Raw genomic sequence first — 21,451 nt, forward strand, 5'->3', positions numbered from 1 at the left:
TTAGTGTATCCACGGGCTCTCCATGGGGTTTCTTCAGGGTCCACTGGGAAGGGTCCGCCTTCTTTAAAATTGCAACCGTAACTTACACATTGATTTGTATGGAGAACGCAGTTGTGTTCCTACACTGCACACAACCTCCGTGGGGCTCCTAGATACTCACCATGGTTGGTTCTATGGCTCCCCCGGCACTTCTACGTCCTCTGAGTATTGTTGTGACTCGATTTGTCGTTCACATACCACTATTTTAGTATATGGTTTGGTCTCCCCCTGGGGACCACTGCGTATTCTGTGACACTTAACTGTTTCTATTGCAATGTATTGAGTGTATTGTGTTTATCTCTGGCTAGGCAATATCTAAATGTGTTAGTGAGTGTCTTATAATAAATAAATATTTTTATAAGTACACTGTGTGGTTCTTTTTCACTTAATCTATACCAACAAGATTGTGATATGGTAAAACAAGCTGCTTTACACTCCTTCTGGACTAAGCCTGAAGGCTGATCTCAACAGCTACCACTTACAGAGCTTTTTAAGGTTGTCTAAGCCCACTAAAGTCACCATAAGGGTTGTCTGGATCAGTGCAAGTTGTACACATACATAAGTGTACATCATAAACTGAGCCAGCCTCTCACATTTAGCGACTCAAAATCACGCTAGGGGACACCAAATCTAGTTTGTTCTCCCCAACCTACAATTTTAAAGCCACCACATGGTGGTAGGCAGAATTTGACCAGAACTCCACATAACTAGCATAACGCAGAGTGCCCAAAAATTCAAACAATTCCACCAGCTATATCTCCTCAACCCTACCCTTGGTTGGCATCAGTGGAAACTTCTTCAAGAAAAAAAGATGACAATCCTGAAGTTTGGACTTCTCACGACCGCACATGGACCCATTTGCACTGGAACTCTGCCGATTGAGATGACTGATAATGTGAAGCTTCGGTGGGACCTGCTAATCGTGCCGACAATGAACATCAAACCCAGATCTGTTGACTGGGTGTGAGTGTTTGATTGGTTCTGATGCTCCGTCCATCACCACCCCCTTTTGTACCGCTTTGTTTGCCATAAGTTGGCAGGGTATGCTCAGACGTGAGTCCCTTGCTCACTTTGCCACTGGATTCAAGCAAGCCTGGCTGAAGACGGTTGAAATGCCAGAAACCGGTCCTAGGAAGCTTGTTTCCGGTCCAGGGAAGGCATGGCTTGGCAGTTCGGGCTGGACTGTTTCCATGAGGCACAGGGTCGGACTGATTTGCATATGGCCATGTCTGAACTGGGGTGGCAGAGTGGGCTAAAGAACGGTGATGGATCAAACCCAGATCTGTTGACTGGGTGTGAGTGTTTGATTGGTTCTGATGCTCCATCCATCACCACCCCCTTTTATACCGCTTTGTTCGCCATAAGTTGGCAAGGTATGCTCAGACGTGAGTCCCTTGCTCACTTTGCCACTGGATTCAAGCAAGCCTGGCTGAAGACGGGTGAAATGCCAGAAACCGGTCCTAGGAAGCTTGTTTCCAGTCCAGGGAAGGCATGGCTTGGCAGTTCGGGCTGGACTGTTCCCATGTGGCACAGGGTCAGACTGATTTGCATATGGTCATGTCTGAACTGGGGCGGCAGAGTGGGCTAAAGAACGGTGATGGATCAAACCCAGATCTGTTGACTGGGTGTGAGTGTTTGATTGGTTCTGATGCTCCGTCCATCACCACCCCCTTTTGTACCGCTTTGTTCGCCATAAGTTGGCAGGGTATGCTCAGACGTGAGTCCCTTGCTCGCTTTGCCACTGGATTCAAGCAAGCCTGGCTGAAGACGGCTGAAATGCCAGAAACCGGTCCTAGGAAGCTTGTTTCCGGTCCAGGGAAGGCATGGCTTGGCAGTTCGGGCTGGACTGTTCCCATGAGGCACAGGGTCAGACTGATTTGCATATGGTCATGTCTTAACTGGGGCGACAGAGTGGGCTAAAGAACGGTGATGGATCAAACCCAGATCTGTTGACTGGGTGTGAGTGTTTGATTGGTTCTGATGCTCCGTCCATCACCACCCCCTTTTGTACCGCTTTGTTTGCCATAAGTTGGCAGGGTATGCTCAGACGTGAGTCCCTTGCTCGCTTTGCCACTGGATTCAAGCAAGCCTGGCTGAAGACGGCTGAAATGCCAGAAACCGGTCCTAGGAAGCTTGTTTCCGGTCCAGGAAAGGCATGGCTTGGCACTTCGGGCTGGACTGTTCCCATGAGGCACATGGTCAGACTGATTTGCATATGGCCATGTCTGAACTGGGGTGGCAGAGTGGGCTAGAGAACGGTGATGGATCAAACCCAGATCTGTTGACTGGGTGTGAGTGTTTGATTGGTTCTGATGCTCCGTCCATCACCACCCCCTTTTGTACCGCTTTGTTCGCCATAAGTTGGCAGGGTATGCTCAGACGTGAGTCCCTTGCTCACTTTGCCACTGGATTCAAGCAAGCCTGGCTGAAGACGGCTGAAATGCCAGAAACCGGTCCTAGGAAGCTTGTTTCCGGTCCAGGGAAGGCATGGCTTGGCAGTTCGGGCTGGACTGTTCCCATGAGGCACAGGGTCAGACTGATTTGCATATGGCCATGTCTGAACTGGGGTGGCAGAGTGGGCTAAAGAACGGTGATGGATCAAACCCAGATCTGTTGACTGGGTGTGAGTGTTTTATTGGTTCTGATGCTCCGTCCATCACCTCCCCCTTTTGTACCGCTTTGTTCGCCATAAGTTGGCAGGGTATGCTCAGACGTGAGTCCCTTGCTCACTTTGCCACTGGATTCAAGCAAGCCTGGCTGAAGACGGCTGAAATGCCAGAAACCGGTCCTAGGAAGCTTGTTTCCGGTCCAGGGAAGGTATGGCTTGGCAGTTCGGGCTGGACTGTTCCCATGAGGCACAGGGTCAGACTGATTTGCATATGGCCATGTCTGAACTGGGGTGGCAGAGTGGGCTAAAGAACGGTGATGGATCAAACCCAGATCTGTTGACTGGGTGTGAGTGTTTGATTGGTTCTGATGCTCCGTCCATCACCACCCCCTTTTGTACCGCTTTGTTCGCCATAAGTTGGCAGGGTATGCTCAGACGTGAGTCTCTTGCTCACTTTGCCACTGGATTCAAGCAAGCCTGGCTGAAGACGGCTGAAATGCCAGAAACCGGTCCTAGGAAGCTTGTTTCCGGTCCATGGAAGGCATGGCTTGGCAGTTCGGGCTGGACTGTTCCCATGAGGCACAGGGTCAGACTGATTTGCATATGGCATGTCTGAACTGGGGTGGCAGAGTGGACTAAAGAACGGTGATGGATCAAACCCAGATCTGTTGACTGGGTGTGAGTGTTTGATTGGTTCTGATGCTCCGTCCATCACCACCCCCTTTTGTACCGCTTTGTTCGCCATAAGTTGGCAGGGTACGCTCAGACGTGAGTCCCTTGCTCACTTTGCCACTGGATTCAAGCAAGCCTGGCTGAAGACGGCTGAAATGCCAGAAACCGGTCCTAGGAAGCTTGTTTCCGGTCCAGGGAAGGCATGGCCTGGCAGTTCGGGCTGGACTGTTCCCATGAGGCACAGGGTCAGACTGATTTTCATATGGCCATGTCTGAACTGGGGTGGCAGAGTGGGCTAAAGAATGGTGATGGATCAAACCCAGATCTGTTGACTGGGTGTGAGTGTTTGATTGGTTCTGATGCTCCGTCCATCACCACCCCCTTTTGTACCGTTACATACAAGCAGTGCGCTCCTACTCACTTTCAAAGAGAGAGAGTGAGAGAGAGAGAGAGAGAGAGAGAGAGACAAAGAGAGAGAGAGGCCCAGTAGAAGGCAATCGCTGAAACGCATTGGTCCAAATTAAATATCGAGCGGAATTTTGTGTCAGAGCCTTGCACATGGAAACTATGAAGAAATAAAAATAAAGAAGAAAATTTGAATGTGGATGTTGTTCTTGGACGGTGCGGCTGCACAAGGTGCTCAGGAGACGGGACACCTAAAGAGAGACATATATATATCTGTACAAATAGATATATATATTCACTGAAAAAAACCATAAGTTTCAGGGACGTTATGTTTAGTTGGACATTTCACTCGTGCAAACCCAGGGAAATTCAGACGTTATAGTTAATTGAGGTAACTATAACTCGCGCCCCAGCCATCCACTGCTGATGACGTCACATATTATATCACTCATGACATGGTCAGTGACATCACTGATGACATCACTGATGACATCTCAAATGACATCACTGATGACATTACTGATGACATCATCCATGTGATAATTTCATGCATCTTCTCACACCCTAATATAACTTTAGATACACCCACTCTAAATTACAGACTGCCATTCTCAAACCATAGACACTCCAACACCAATAACTACATACCTACTCACTGATTCTTAGGTCTACATACACATCCACTCACTCACCTGTACAGTCACTCATACTTATGGTCACTCATTATAGGACTATCAAATGCGCTCATACACCAATATAGACACTCACACACCACCACTCATCCATAGAGGTACGCACACACCTAGTCAGTCATGCAAATAGTTATTCACACTCCCATTTACTCACCTATACAGTTATACACACACCAGCTCACTTACTCATACAAATAATAGCACATTCTTACGTTCTTATACAATCACTGATACAAGCAAACACTCATCCATGCAGCCACTCTCACAATCACACACTCTCACTTATAGCCATTTATATACTCTAACACACAGATATACTGCCTTTCATATATGTAGTTAGTCACACATGTACCACTGAGATATACATTCACTCACTAACACATCCATACACACACTCACCCACCCATATAGTCCATCACAGATGCACACTTCAAACTATGCACCCAGTGAATCACCCACTCACACATCTATGCGCAGAGTCACACACAAACCACCCACACAAACACTCAGGTCCCCATACAGATACTCAGACAACCAATCAATTATTCATATAGACACTTATGTAGTTCTTCCAAAACCCATGCAGCCGCTTACACACCAACACACAGATGGATACAGAGATTCACAGAGTTTTGTTACTAACCCATGCATTCAGTAAAATATGTTTAATCACTCACTTATAGAGTCAGTCACGCACCTAGTCAAACATCCATTCAGACACTTATACACCCACTCATTCTTCAATATGCCTTTCCCTATATATATTAAACATATTTGAACTTTACAGAAACACACAATCACTGGATGATGTCATGAGTGATGTCATCAGGGATGTCATTTGAGATGTCATCAGTGATGTCATCAGTGATGTCACTGACCATGTCATGAGTGATGGAATATGTGACGTCATCAGCAGTGCATTGGTTTTTTCAGTAAATTTCTAAGGTTTTTTAAATGCTAATTTCTAACAATAAAGTGCCTCAAACCTATGGTTTTTTCAGTGAATTTCATAGGTTTGTCAAATGCTGGTTTCTAACTATGCCTACAGAGGTAGGACATGTGAAGAAAGAAGAAAAAATGCACAGAAAGAAGCAAAAGAAATGCAGAAAGAAGCCACAGAAGTCCACAAAGACGAAGAAGAGTGCAGGAAGAAGCAAGACTTGTGCAGACAGAACCAACAGAGGAGCAGAAAGAGGCCTTGTTGCAAAATCATCCTGTGCCCACATCTTTTTCAGATGGGTACTGGTGGTAACTTACTCTGACTAACTTACTGGAGATACCTGGTGGGCTAGTTGGCCCCCAGGGACCCTCAGGATTGAAAGGAAATTAATTCCCCAACTTAAAACACGCCACAGGGTGTGTTTGCACACATGCCACCTCAGGCCCAGCCCCCTCCCTTCACCACTGTGCAAACGTGCCCTGTGGAGCATTTTAAGTGGGGGGATAAAGTCCCCTTGAATCCTGAGGGCCCCTGGGGTCCAACTAGCCCACCAGGTACTTCCAATAAGCGCCAAAGAGCTGTGTTGCAGAGCGGTATGAAAAGGGGCGTGGCCTGGACCACCTCTCTGCAACGCAGCCCTGTGACGCTTACTGGAAGTACCTGGTGGGCTAGTTGACCGCCTGGGACCCCCAGTATTGAAGTTGAATTAATTCCCCAACTTAAAACGCGCCACAGGGCGTGTTTGCAGAGTGTTACTGGGAGGGGGCGGGGCCTCTGGCACGATCGTGTGTGTGTTTTTTTTTTTTTTTTGGGGGGCCCTGGGCACCCCATCCCCCAGGGCCTGACCCCATTTAAAAAAAATATATAAATGTTAACGGGAAGTGGGCCGCGTGGGCTCCCCTCCCATGGCCAATTCTGGCCCCGGGGACCCCATCCCCCGGGACATGGCCAAATATATATTTTTTTATTATGGAGGGGGGCTGCGCGGCCCCCCTCCTAAGGCCTCTATTGGCCCCGGGGACCCCATCCCCTGGGGCTGGCTTTTATTTTGTTGCTATTTCTTCTTTGGGAGGGGGGCCACGTGGCCCCCCTCCCTGGTCACTTCTGGCTCCAGGTACCCCATCCACCCGGGGCCTGGCCATTGCTTTTTTTTTTTTTTTGGAGGGGTCTACGTCACATGGCCCCCCCCCTCAGGCCAATTATGGCCCCAGGGACCCCATGCCCCGGGGCCCTCCCTATCCGTTGGGGACCGTGGACCTGTGGGAGCCGGCATTGCTTTTCCACAAGGGGAGCTGCTGACATGCAGCTCCCATTATAGAAAACCAATTCTGCTTTGCTTCATTGACCGAGAGCAGGTTTCCCTGCTCTCGCTTCAATGAAGCAAAGCAGAGTTTGCAATGACAGGGCGGGAGCCATGAGGATCCTGCCCTGTCATGGCAAACAGCAGTGTCCCGGGGGTGGGCACCACAGGACACTGCAGGAGCCGGCACTGGGGGGTGGCAGTCCCCAGGGCCATGAAGGGCTCCATGGTGGTCCCCGGGGCCGGGGATCCATTACGGACCCCCGCATTTAAATCTTAGTGCCCCGGGGAGACGGCGGTCCCCGGGCATGTGGGGGGGCTCAAGCCCCACCACAGGTCTATTATTTTTTTTAAAAGCCCCGGGGTGGTGGTCCCCGGGGCAGCGGGGGGGACGTGTGTCCCCGCTAAATAATTAAAAGGCCCCCCACAGATTAAAAAAACAAAGCCCCGGGGGATGTCGGTCCCCGGGCTGCAGGGAGGCCATGAGCCTCCTGCAAATATTTCATGAAAGCCCTGGGGAGTGGCGGTCCCCGGGGCTGCAGGGGCCTGCCTGGGCCCCCGCAATTTAAATTTTTCACTGCCCCCGGGACTTGGCCCACCCGCGGGCTAAATAATAATGAAGCGCGGCAGCCCGTGCTTCGTTTTTTTTATTTTTGCGGCAGGATCCTCGATTTAAAAGAAAAAGAAAATGCTTTTTTGGGCCCTGGGGGTCCTTGTGGCACCCCCTGAGCAGGCCTAGGGGGTCCTTTTCTTGTTTTGCGCATTTCTTTTTCTCTTTTCTTGTGCCTCAGTTCTACCGAGTCACAAGATGGCTGCCAACACTTCCTGGTTTGAAGTGTTGACAGCCAATTAGAATGCAGCTCATGATCGGCAGGGTGCGCGGATCCACCGTGCCTCTATATATTGATATTTTTATTTTTTGATTTTCTCAGCAACAACTGAACGGATTTACACCATTTAAAGAAAAGGTCTCTTTCTGTACAAAGGGCTACCTTTTTGCCAAATTTGGTGAAATTCCGTTCAGCAGTTTCAGCTGTAACTGTGTCTAAAGTTTCCTATGGGAAATTGATTTCTTTACCTCTATTTTTTGAATCTCTCAGGAATTACTGAACGTATTTACACCATTTAAAAACAAGCATTGGCATAGCCAATAGGTCTCGCCTTTGGGACCTTATAAGTAAGTGTTTAGCTATGCAACAGTTGCATAACTAAATACTTATAAGGTCCCCAAAGCGAGACCTATTGGCTATGCCAATGCTTGTTTTCTTTGACTTTATGGCTAAGTAAAATTCAACACTGAACGTGTAAATCAAAGTAATGGAAGAGGCCTGAGTTTCTGTAAATCGTGTAATGTTTCTCTATGTGAGAAAGATTAGCATGCACTTCTTCTGTAACTTTTTTCTAGCCGAGGGACCTCTTCGGCCTGACACATCCAAGCTGCAGGATGCGAGACACAGTAAGTTCAGTGCTTTGACAGCTGATCTGACCTGTCCAGTGTCGATGGCCTACAAAGCAATTTGAAGTTTGTACAAGTGTTTGTCCAAGTACATGAAGTTCGCTATTTCCGATAATGTAATTACAGTGATCTCAGAACAAGATGAGATCAAAGCCTCAACTTTCCACAGAAATGAATTCGACGAAATGCACATTTCTCGGTAAAGAATGTTCCCAGTCGAAACGCTGCTTACTGATAGTGCTGGAGCCTCCAAACGAGGGCCTGTTCCAGCACCCTGCAGCTATAATTGTCATTTCAGAGCCTGATAAATTAAAATCATTTATCTGCGATAACTCCAAGCCCTGCAGTTCCCATGACTGCACTAGTCACAACCAATGTCAGCATACGCATCTCTCAGACATGGCTCCGGCTGCCCCTTCGCAGCCATTATTCAGTTAACCTGCCTTGAAACAAAAGAAATATACTTGAAAAGGAGAAGTGAACAAAGCGAGGAGGCAGTCAGCCTATGAACCAACAAGAAGCTCGATTCGGCCGTTCTTTCATTAGAAGGAATCACAGCAGCTGCGCAGCGCCATCCAATAAAAGAACTCACCCCACATTCTGTGGTGGGAGTTCTACTGAAGTACCGGATGGGGTGGTCCGGGTCCCCAAACTGCCCTCACAAGCCTTGGAGTCTCTCCACAGTTACAGAACGAGATCAAACAAGCAGGAAGTGGGATAAGGGAGGGGGTAGGGCACGTCGCGCGCACTAATGCGGAGAGAGGCACGCAGGCTGGCAAATGGTGAGCACTTTCGCGGCCGCTTTGATGTTCTCAGTGGCCGCGTGGCTCACTGAGAACAACAAAGCAGCCGCAAAAGTGATCACGCAGGCTGACAAATGGTGCGCGCGCCCGGCGCACATGCACTGTAGCTGAAGACCTGAAAAAAGCCACTAGTTAGCACTTCCAAAACCCGCGTACTAAAACTCTCGCCAGAGCAGCGCTAAAGCGTTGGCTCAGGCGAGACCTAAAAAGGACTCTTTCTGAAACAAGGGCTACCTTTTTGCCAAATTTGGTGTATTTCCGTTCAGCAGTTCGGGATGTAGTTGTGTCTAAAGTTTCCTAGGAGAAATAACATGGAGAAAACGCTTTTTGGGACCCCCCTTTTTTCTCGGCCCCCGCTTGGCGAATTACCCCAAAACTTTCAGGATAGGAGCTGACCGGAGCACCCCACGAGTTTTGAAAATTTCCTGAAGATTCGTCATCCTGCGCCAAAGTTATTGGGAAAACAAAAAATGCTTTAACTACCTACTGGCGACCGCCAGTAGGTAATATATACATATAGGGCCATATGTAGGAAGCCTAATACCGGTCGGTAACGGCCGATTTTCAGTAAATATCCCGTTACCGACCGGTATTTAGGCTTTTGGTATGTAGGGGGCACATTTCAGGATTCGGTAATTTACCGAATCGTTAAAATTACCGAATCGGTAATTTTACCGATTCGGTAAATACCGAATCCTGAAATGATATGTAGGGGGAGTGTGTGGTTGGTGTGGGGATTCGTTATTTACCACCAACTAAAAGTTGGTGGTAAATGACGATTAGCTGTAAAAAAGCATTTTTGTGCACTTTGAAGTGTGCAATGTGGCAGACATACATGCCCTTAGGGCATGTATGTGTGCCACATGTGCACACATGCACGAATCAGGGGTGCAACAGGGTGTCAATGTGACACCCTGCCACCCATGATGATCCCTCCCCCATTACCGATTCGGTATTTACCGATTCGGTAATGGCAACTGGCTTCCCATTCATTCCTATGGGCCTCCAGGCCCATAGGAATGAATGGGAAGCCAGTTGCCATTACCGAATCGGTAAATACCGATTCTAAAATACCGACACTTACCGATTCGGTATTATTTTACCTACATATCATTTACCACTTCATAAATACCGAATCGGTAAAATTCGGTATTTATGAAGTGGTAAATGTTAGGCTACCTACATATGGCCCTAAGTCACAAGAGCTTAACAGTCACACACGGTTTCTCTCTTTTCTCTCTCGCAGGATGGGGGCTCTGCTGCAGTGTGAGCACCCACTTCTAAATCCAGATTCGTAGACAAACCTGTCGTAGGCATGCTTTCCAGTGCAAACGAGTTGTTATAACAAAACAAGATGCGGGAGAACTGGACTTGTTTTGGAATATATATAATTATTATGTGGGGTAAACCCAGCTGTCATCTACATGAAAAATACATCTTTGAAGGATATGCAAGTTAGGCGTGGGTGCTGATCTCCACTCTGCCAGCGGAATTTGCTGAGTTTTTGTCACTCCGCCACAAGAATTTGCAGAGTTTTTGTCACTCCGCACTACGCTTGAAACGCGTACTTCAGCAAAAACTCCGCTAACTGCCATGCGCAGTTTAGTGGTGCACACCGCTGCTCACCCCCAGAATAGCTTAATCACGCTCCACTTGTCCAGCAAGCTTTCATAGCTGATCAGATTGCTGTCACTGGCATTACTTTCACCAGAGCCTATTGCAGCCTCTGAGCAGCTGTGGTGAATGGAGAGAAGTAGGTTTGCAGTGACTGAACTCAGCCTTTAAATAGGTCTGTGAAGCGTGGGACTGGTCTAGCCCTGCAAATAAAAGAAAGCGCATGCGAAGAAGTCTGTACATGTTTAGTGCACAATACCTTGACCATTCTTTTTTGTGCCCGGTGCTGTAATGTGCCAACAACGTCAGAATATATCCAGCTATGGTTTTGGGAAGCTGACCTTCAGGATGTTCACTGAAATAGGTACAGTATGTCTTAAAATATTTAAACACCCTGCCGACATAAAATATGCTGGCAGCTTAGCTCCATAAAATGAACATTCCCCACTGAAACCTGCGGTGAGAGGGGGCACCTTTCTTCTGATTTACAGAAGTATAGCTGTACTTCCAGCAGGCAGGTGCACATATCAGTGAACTAAGTAATCAGCCAGAGGGATAGTTTCTGGGATGTTTTCAGAAGAGGACACAGAAGACTTCCGCTGACACACTTTAACAGGATTAAACAACATCAAACTGGATTTCTCTAATCTGTGTGCCTCAGTGGTTCACTTTGTGCACTGTGTACACCCACAGAGGAGTCAGAGCTGCTCATCATCTGAACAATGCAGATCCATGTGTGTAAGAGTAGTGACACGAGCGTGCCAGTAAGGATTATTTTTTACATCATTTTTAATTCCAAAATGTGTAGAGTTCTGAATCCACTCCCTTCTTGTCCAATGTGGGTCTTTGTTAGCCCTACACATCCTGATTTTTTCCTTTTCCTCAGTTTAGCGGAATTGCTAGGTTTGTGTTTTTTGCCTTCCTTAGGATCTATCGCCGAGTCAACAGCACTTTATCGCAGCCAAAGTTGCGATAAACTTATCGACCCAATCACAAGCTGGTGTTAACAGCCCACAGCACCAGTTTACCCGCGATAGCAGCCGCAAAAAACATCGCCGCGGATGACCCCCACAACTATCGCTAATGAGATGCAGAGTAGGCATTCCCGTGCCAAAAGCAGCGACAACACCACTCCACAACATTCACAACGAACAGCCAGAACTTCGATGAGAACACGAAACGAGCAATAAGGCACGTTAGCACCAGGAAAATAACACCTGTACCGACCTGGTGCTAAGTCAGACCACAGCCTGGACCACAAAAGGGAGACAAGCCCAGAGCAACACCTGAAGAACAACAGATGCACCCGGGCAACTGAACATGCAGCCCGGAGGGCCGAAAGGGAAACAACACCCACCGCAACCACCCCCAGGACCCCCGCTCCCCGGCATCCCCCTGACCAAAGACATGCCACATCAGCTACACCCAATCACGTACAAAACTATCCGCATGATGTCGCAGAATCTTGTGACATGCATGTGTTGTCACAAAAAAGAGCATCACACATTCATTTCCGAAGCAACAAATCAAACTTTATTAAAATGAACACTGAAATCAATTGAAGACAAATTGCGGCTCCCCTAGGGCCAATCCTTAGGTCACAGCCTGCAAGACAAAAATCATGATGAGAAGGTGTGTCCTGCACACATCAACGGACAGAGAGAGAGCGAAGGGGAGAGAGAGGAAAAGAGGGAGAGAGAGAGAGAGAGAGAAGAAGAGAGGGGGAGAGAGAGAGAGAGAAGAAAAGAGGGGAGAGAGAGAGAGAAAGAGAAGTGAGGGGGAGAGAGAGAGAGAAGAAGAGAGGGGGAGAGAGAGAGAGAGAAGAAGACAGGGGGAGTGAGAGAGAGAGAAGAAGAGAGGGGGAGAGTGAGAGAGAAGGAGAGAGAGAGAAGAAGAGAGGGGGAGAGAGAGAAGAAGAGAAGGTGAGAGAGAGAGATTGTCGCCCCTGCGCGCCCAGGCCACACTGCTTATCTGCTGCCACTGGTTTGCCTCCAACCACTTGCCGACATGTAGTGCAGTTTATAAGGTCACACATCTAAGACAGACCCGTCATCTGAAACAGAGTCCAGATACATGATTGACACAGTGCACAAAATTGCACAAGACAACATCGCCTGCCCGCCCATGCACACCCAGACAGAGGCACCCCAGCCCCTCCTGCCGCTCATCAGAGCATGTTCGCCCATACACACCCAGGCCGCACTGTTCACCTTCCACGACAGGCGTGCAGACAGGAGGTCCCACCACATGCCGCTGCAAGCCACAGGCCCGTGACCCGCAGACATAACACACTCCACACCATGCCGCCCCATTCCGTAGGCCACCAGGTCCCACGTTTGGTGCTGGGTCTTGATTACTCCATGGCAGAGGACATACCAGTGCACCCTACCTCATCGCAGGCTGCACACGCGCTCAGCCCGATAGGTGCCACCAACTTTGTGATCCCGGAAGCGACACCACGTGGCAGCAGGCCCATGCTGCCCGCTGGCTCTGGCCTACACTGCGGTCCAGCAGGGCACACAAATCCTGAGCTGTCCAGACCGCCGGGACGGGGCATCATCGCAGGCTGCACACCCGCTCAGCAGCTCAAGGTGTGCCCTGGTGTGCTCAAGGCGGGGTGCCTTTGCCGGCCGCAATGTTCCAGGTGCCACTAACCCTGTACAACCCCAGTCAGTGCCTCGTGGGGGAAGGCCTGTGACGGACGCAAGGCCTCGGGTGCCACTAACCCTGTGCGCAACAACTCATGGGCCCTTTATGATTGAGAACCGTGGAGCATGCGTCATCCAGTCACCACCGGCAGAGGGGAATGTGACATCGTCAGCCACTTATGTTGGGGTAGTCACATGGCCTGTGACGCCTGTGCCGGATGGGTGTGGTGTGCGTGCAAACCTGCCCTCACGGAGTGGCTGAGACATGCTGACAACTAGACCAGTGACCTGCACACCACCAGCGAGTACGCCTACGACAGGTAGCAATGGGGGCCCCCCCCAGTGCATAAGAGGAGTGGTCTGGCCTGCCGGACACTGGACCAGCGCAGGGCTTGCAACAATGACTCGTGGTATCTGGGCGTGGTTCAGTCCATGTCCGAACATGTAAGTGCCTGATGCATGTGTCCCTGTTGTAGTGTTCACGGGACCCAGTACACAATATTTAATCCATTGCTGTCTTCTTCTGTTAAAACTAAAGCTGCTCTCTTAGAAGAATTCACCTTTTTTAGCCTAAATTGCAGGTCACTTCCCAAACATAAGGAAGACATGCATGACCTCTTATTGAATACACAGCCCGATGCCATTTTCCTTACGGAAACATGGCTAAATGAGAGTTGAGGATCAGATGTTGCAATCACCCTACCTCCCAACTATACAATCATCAGAAAGGATTGCATAGATAAAATTGGAGGGGGAATTGCACTTATTTTTAAAAATACTTACACTTGTAAATGGGAGGACCCACCTTTCATAGGCTGTGAAGCCACTTCCTTTAAACTTTCGCTTACATCGCAAATTACAATCTCTGGGATCCTGATTTATCGACCGCCGGGTCCTGCTGGATCATGCACATCGATGCTCCCAGAACTTATTCCCCCTCTGTTAATGGAAGCTACGAACTTCACTATTTTAGGAGACTTAAACATTTATTTTAATGACCCTACATGCACTATCAGCTCAACTTTGACTGCTGATTTAGCAGCCATGAATGTTCTACCTCGTAACTCAGAGCCCACTCACAAGGCTGGATATTTGCTAGACCCCATTTTTTCCAATTTAGCTAGCATCGTATGCCAGACTGCCCTCCCCATTATCTGGTCTGATCACTTTTTGGTTGGTTTTAGGGTAAAATTGGAGATGCAGTGCAAAAATTCCTCTACCTTTTCTTCCAAAGCGGGGTTTAGAAACTGGAAGAACCTAGATGCTGTTCGATTTAATCAACATCTCTTAAACAACATTCCTGCCACCTCCGCAACAAATATAGCGTATGCGGCCACTATTCAAGCCTGGTTGATGTAATCTATTGATGCATGTCTACCTATGTCTAACAAAAAAATGAACAATCATCATCCTCCTGCCCCATGGTTCTCTGATAAATTAAAAATAGTAAAAACCAAATGTAAAGCTTTGGAGAGACGGAGGAGGAAGGACTATGTGCCAGAATCAAAACTTACTTATAAACTGGCAAAAAAGGATTACCATGAACTATCTAAAGCTGCTCATGCTGAGCATGCTAATAACACCATCACATTAGCTCATAACAATCCTAAAGTCCTATTTAAAGTTGTGAAAGAGTTGTCAGGCGCATCTTGCCAACCCACGCCACCTGTGTTAAATACAGCGCAATGTGAAGACCTGGCTGAGTTCTTCATTGATAAAATTGAAAAAATGTATACAGAATTTAATATCATGACAACTAATGCAGAGTTGCACTTAAAGCTCAATGAACCTACATCGGGCTGTACCACATCTTCTATGACACAGGCCACCACTGCAACCCCTGGCAAGGCGTTGGAAAACTGGCAGCCTCTAGATATACCATCTTTTAGTCGCATCCTAACTAGTCGTAAGACCCTCTCCCCATCCCCATTCTTCAAAAATTAGAGTTACTGCTACTTAATGTTATTATGGAACTGCTTAATATATCGCTTCGTGAAGCAATAGTACCAGCAGCGTGGAAACATGCCATGGTTCTACCCCTGCTGAAAAAAGTGAATGCTGATCCAGCGGAACTTTTTAATATCCTCCTTATTTCCTTACTCCCAGCCTTTTCTAAAATCTTGGAGAAACATGTAAATCAGCAGCTGACGCAGTTTGTGGACTCCCCAAAAATCCTTCACACATCACAATCAGGATTTAGAGCTGGCTTCTCTACAGAATCCACACTCTTGGGCGTCACAGAAACCCTTTCCAAACGTCTGGACATGGGAGAAACGATGGCACACATAATGCTTGACTTGAGTGATGCTTTCGACACTGTGTCTCATACTGCCCTTTTACAAGCTTTACATTCTCGGTGTATTGTCGGATCAGCACTCAAGTGGCTGTCTAGTTTTCTGTCCGACAGGACTTTTCAGGTCTTTTCCTCTTCCGCAAGTTCTAAGGCCCATGATTTCCCGTACGGAGTGCCACAGGGATCCATACTAAGCCCGTTACTCTTCAATATCTATGTTAGCCCCCTGGCCACAATTGCTGAAGAAGCTGGGCTAACCATTTTTTCTCATGCAGATGATACCCAGCTTATCTTCTCCTTTTCTACCAAGGAAACATTCAATGTGTCATCTCTCCAGGTAGGGCTGCAAAAGATAGCTGGCTGGATGCATGCCAACTGGCTGAAACTAAACGGTGGGAAAACTGAATTTCTCATCCTCGGCACAAACAAGGATCTCTGGGGTCCCGAACATTGGCCGCCTCAAATGGGTGATCTCCCCCAACCGTCACAATCAGCCCGTAATCTTTGTATAATCATAGATGACCAACTTTCTATGAGGCAGCAAGCGGTTAAGGTCGCCTCAACCTGTTTTACCATCCTAAGATGGCTCAAAAATATAATTTGGATGTTGCCTAGGTCTACGCAAAGAACAGTTATACAGGCCCCAGATTGCGTCTAGACTGGACTATGGCAACATCCTATATTTGGGAGCCAACAAGGAGGTTGTTCGTAAGCTGCAAGTCGTCCAGAATTCCGCTGCCAGACTACTTTGCCAATTACGTAGAAAGGTCTCCATCTCAGGATCCCTTCGCGACCTTCATTGGCTTAGGGTGGAAAATTGCACTAAATTTAAAGGCCTATGCTATATGCATAGGATTAAATCAGGTGCAGCGCCACAGTATCTCAGTGCTTTGGTACACCCGTATCTTCCCACGTGCCTTCTTCGATCCTCTTCTCAGGCTAAGTTTCAAGTCCCCGGATCAAACAAGTACGTATGGGTGGTCCGTCCTTTGTCTGCTTAGCTCCTTCACTGTGGAATTCTCTCCCATTACAACTCCGGCATGAAACTATTTACTACAAATTCCGCAAAGATCTTAAAACATCGATATTTAACCAATAGTGGAGCTCTGTCTTCTTGCGTGTGTCCGATGGCACCAGGAAACCTCCGGGTAGCTGTGCGCCTTAGGAATGTAATAAGAATAATAATAATATTAATAATAATAATATGCAAAATAGCACCCTCTGACTGACATCCCACAGGATGAGCATCATTGACACAAGGGACATCAATATCCCTACATTCACCCACACATTCATACATGAAGGATGAAAGACATAACAAAGCAGAGCGTCACTGGATGTTTATTGCACATCCAGTGCAGTCCTGCAGCTGGAGCGGTACAGGGAAATGCCGAGCACACTACACAATATGGGCCAGTGGAGGGCCAGCCAGAGTCCATCCGGGGATGACAAGTACTGCGGAAAAGATAGTGTACAGTCCGCAGTCTGGTCGCCGTGTCAATGGTCATCAAACAGGATATGGCCGTCCATGTTGCTGTCCAAGGTGAATGAATGAATGAATGAATTCAAATTTATACCGCGCTACTAAGCCCAACGGGCGTCAAGGCGGCTAACCAAAAAAGCTAGCTAAGAAAAGAGTGGAGGAGCTTACTGATAGGCCATAATAAAACACCAAGTTTTAAGGGCTTTTTTGAAGAGGGCCAAAGAAGGTTGGGACTTAATCTCCAGAGGGAGAGTATTCCAGAGTAGCGGAGCAACGATGGAAAAAGCTCTGCTGCCCCATCTGACCTTCTTAAAGCGGGGGACTACCAACTGATTAGAATCTGAAGAGCGAAGAAGCCTACTGGGAATATAGCGGGTAAGCAAAGACCCCAGGGCATCTGAGGAACCAGCCAGAAGAGCTCTGTAAGTAAGACAGAGGAGTTTAAATGAAATCCTATAGTAGATAGGAAGCCAGTGCAGGCTCTTCCTGGCCATTGTGGCGGAAAATGCGTTTGGAAGTGCCAAAACAAATCTGGCAGCCGCATTCTGTACAACCTGAAGGCGCTGGACAAGATACTTATTGGTCCCCGCATACAGTGAGTTACAGTAGTCTAACCTGGAGCCTACAAGAGCAATCACTGTCTGCTTATGCGCCTGGGGGGACAAGTAATGAGGGATTCTTTTAAGAATCTAGATAACTCCCCAACAGGTAGCCACCGTCCTGTTGACTTGAAGATTCATGGACAGCGAGGTGTCAAATATAGCACCGAGATTCCTGGCCGATTGGGAAGGAGTGGGGCAGGTTCCTAAAGAAGTAGGCCACCACTCACTAGACCAAATGTCCTGGTCCTTACCAAAGACCAGGACCTCTGTTTTATCGCCATTCAATTTTAGGGAGTTTAGGATCATCCACTCCGCCACTATCTGCATGCATTACCTAAAGCCGAACGCAGATGTATTAACAGAGTGGGCCAGGGTGAGTGCATCGAAGTGTATCGGGGTCAGTGGAAGGTCATGGGGCCATGTGCAGCACCAAGCAGGAACAGGCCAGGTGGCGAAAATGAAAGCCAGTGCCTCCTGATCCCAAACGCTTCCACGTCCTCATCCCCAGATGTGTGCTCTGCCCCACCTGTGGGTGTTGCAGTACCGTCTGGGGCACTGTGTGCCACTGACACATCAGGGACCGGAGGAGGGTTGTTGGCCGCACTGTGTGGCAGTGACACATCAGGTGCTGGAGTGGATACGCCTGCCGCACTGGGGGGCACTGACACACCAGGGTGCGGAGATTTGGATGGTGTGGGGTCAGCAGCATTCATCTGCGCCACGTCTTGTGGCAGCAATGCCATGATGATGATTTGCAGGGCATGGTAGATCCCAGCTACATTTTGCAGATGCACAGCAGTGGCTGCCATCCTTTCCGCTTCCATCTGCACAATGTCCTCCATGAGCCTCCGCATGTGTGCCAGCTCATGGCTGCTATCGCTGGAGCCCCTCTGAGCAGACAGGTGTTCTTCTCTCCGTATCAGGACTCCAGCGATGTCAGTGAGGGCTCGTTGTAGGCCATGGAGGGGGTCTAGACACCCATGGATGGCATCCAGTTTGGTAGCCATGAGTTCGAACCCCACCCGCACCTGCTCAGCCGTCTCCCTCTGGGCCTCCAGCACATGGCGTTGGAAGACCATGTGTTGTTCCTGGGGGTCTTGGGAGACTGGTGGGGCCATGGTTGTCTCCTGCTGGGTGGTTTGGGTGGTGGGAGGGGTCTCTTTGGTGCAGCTGGTCAGCCCTGATACTGGAGGTGAGTCGCAGATGATGTCAATGATGTCTAGGAGGGCTACGTTGTCGATGCTGGGGGTGTCCTCCTCGTCATCTGTGAAGAGTGGCTGGGACTGCTCTGCAAGGGGTGTTGACCTGGCCCTGCAATGAGAAGGGGAGATGATGTTTTGCAATGTGTCCACATGTATGTAGCCGCATGGTACATGTTGACATTCATAAAGCATGGCATTGTACATTGTGACAGTCTATGGATCTGGGCGATGGCCCAGAGTCATTGAGGGTGTGCACTGTGCTCTGCTTGATTGTGCATGTGTGCCATCATGGTCATCTCCACCCGTCCCCCCAGTACCTTGTGGTCACTCACCCTGTTGTGGTTGTGTTGTGTCCTGTCGAGCAGTGTCCGGTCACCCGACTCCGGCCACAGTATCCACACTGATGACTGTCGACAACAGCTCCTCCATGTCAATCAGCTCAAGCTGTGGCACTGGGCCCCCAGCTCCAGTCTGCATTGCTGCCTTCTGGTTGGCTGCGAGTTTCTCCTTGGTCTTCCGCTTGATGTCATTCCATCGCCTCTTGACCTCGTCCATTGTCCTCTTGTGCTCTCTGACGGCATTCACCTTGTCCACGATGTCACTCCATTTTCCTGTTTTGGTGCCCAATGACACGTTGGAGTTGACCAACGGTTGTTGATGGTGTTCCATCACCTCCGTGACTATGATCCTGTTCGCCTGCGGACTTAACTTCGTCTTCCTCTTCTTCTTGTCCTTGCCCTTCCCTGTCCGTGATGTCCCGGGCTGGTCGTCGGGGGTGCTTGTGGGGTTGCGCTCGTCTTCTGGGCCTGCTCTGGCTGCCTCCATAGTGCTTGGGTGTTGGTCAGTTTGTGTATGGGTGTTTTTTCTACATTTATGGTGATTTTTCCCACCGGCCAGGTGTGTGTTGCAGGCCTGGCACTGCTTATCGCTGATTTCCTTATCGCGTTTTGGCCCATCGTAGGTTTTTTGGTGTTATGGTTTGTGTTTTTATCTCCATCGAGGTGGTTGTATCACAGACATCGTCCGCGCTTTCGGCAGACTATCGCATGGTACCGCCTTGTTGTGAATTCCACGTTGACACAGGATTATTTTCCCGCAATAGGCTGCAATGTGTAAAGTTGCATTAACATTTTTTGATGATATTTAGCACACGTTCTTGTGAATATACCCCTTAGTTGTTTGCATCCATCTTTAAGGCTGGCAAGAATACCTCGGTCTTCACAACGGCCCAGTGCGTTATCAGGTCCATCTTCACTTCACTCCTGAGGCAAGCTCCTGGCACTGCAATGCAGTTGAATGCGCGACACTGCTTCAAAAGCCATGGCAAATGCTATGTCTGCCTATTGTTCCAGCCCAAGGGAAAGAGCGTCTCCCTCCATCATGCAGCGAAAACAGATGCCGCATTCAGAGCGATACTCGATATCCTCCCTTCGTGCCAGTGGCAGAGTGCAGCACCCAATACAAAATGAAAGGAATGGGATTCCCCAAACCTACATGACGCACAGCTATGGACTGCAAATGGTCTCAAACAAGTTTTAATTTTCACATGAATGAATTAAACAAAAATATACATGTAATCATTTCATGAGTGGTTGTTTCAATAAATGGCAACACAATTAGTCGATGAACAGAACGTATACGATTTATGATTATACATAGATAATCTTTCTTTGTGATCCTTTAGATCCGCAAATAACAAACATAGAAAAAACAAGCTGAATCTTCAGTGCAGAAAAAAGTCCCAATGCATTTCGGGTTGTTTAAACCCTTCTTCAGGGGCATGAGATGAAATAAATTTTGAAGAGGTCCACCGTAATGTAAACTACAACAGAACAAAACAGTATTTGATGTTACACGATTCTGGTTTAGGATTTGCACTCTGAGAAAGTGTAATAGAAAATAAGAGACATGCTGTTGTAAAGAGCGTGCCATTTGTGATGAGATCTACAGGTGAGGTTCTTAGCACAATGTGACTGAAACACACATATGCTGGTGAAAATCGGGCTATTTTCCGAAGTGAAAGTTTGAACAGTGCATCGGGGATAAAATACCCAAAAGTAGTAAAAGAGTACCGAAAAGCCCGGATAGTGTGTGCCAATTGAAAAAGAGAATCAAGGCTTAGACTACGAGAACTCTAGCGAATTCATAACACAAAGGATACTCACGAGGAAACGAATCTTAACTTTCAATCTACTAGAAAGGTGACGTAACTTTCCGGTGGGTTCTCAAGACTAAATAAGAAATAGTGAAAACGGGGTCTAAGTACACTTTGCAATGAGGGGAAAAGCTCAATTATGTCGCCCTAAGCGAAATCAACCGTGAGTTCTGTGATGTATATCCTACCCGGTATTTTCAAAAAGCGGTGACTCAGGGCAACTGAAATATGAAAAACAAAGGCATTGGTATACTAATCTTAAAGAAACCTGGACTTTCAAAGTGATAAAGGCTCAGAATCTCCTCAATTCGGGAAGAGCTTACCGGCAAGTCGGTGAAAGTTCAACGTACTCGGTGTACCAACGGAATGAGAAAGCGAGCGTGTAGACGCTTGCGTCCTATTTACGTGTTTAAAGGGACCGCGCTGGCAACAAAGCGGCTCCAAAAACTTTATTGATCCAGAGTTTCAATGGCAATGCCAGATATGGCAAGTACCGAATAAAACAAACTAAGGAGGAGTGGAACTAAGAAACACCATGA

Source organism: Triturus cristatus, chromosome 7, assembly GCF_964204655.1.
Source record: "Triturus cristatus chromosome 7, aTriCri1.1, whole genome shotgun sequence".
In the NCBI taxonomy this organism is placed as follows: Eukaryota; Metazoa; Chordata; class Amphibia; order Caudata; family Salamandridae; genus Triturus; species Triturus cristatus.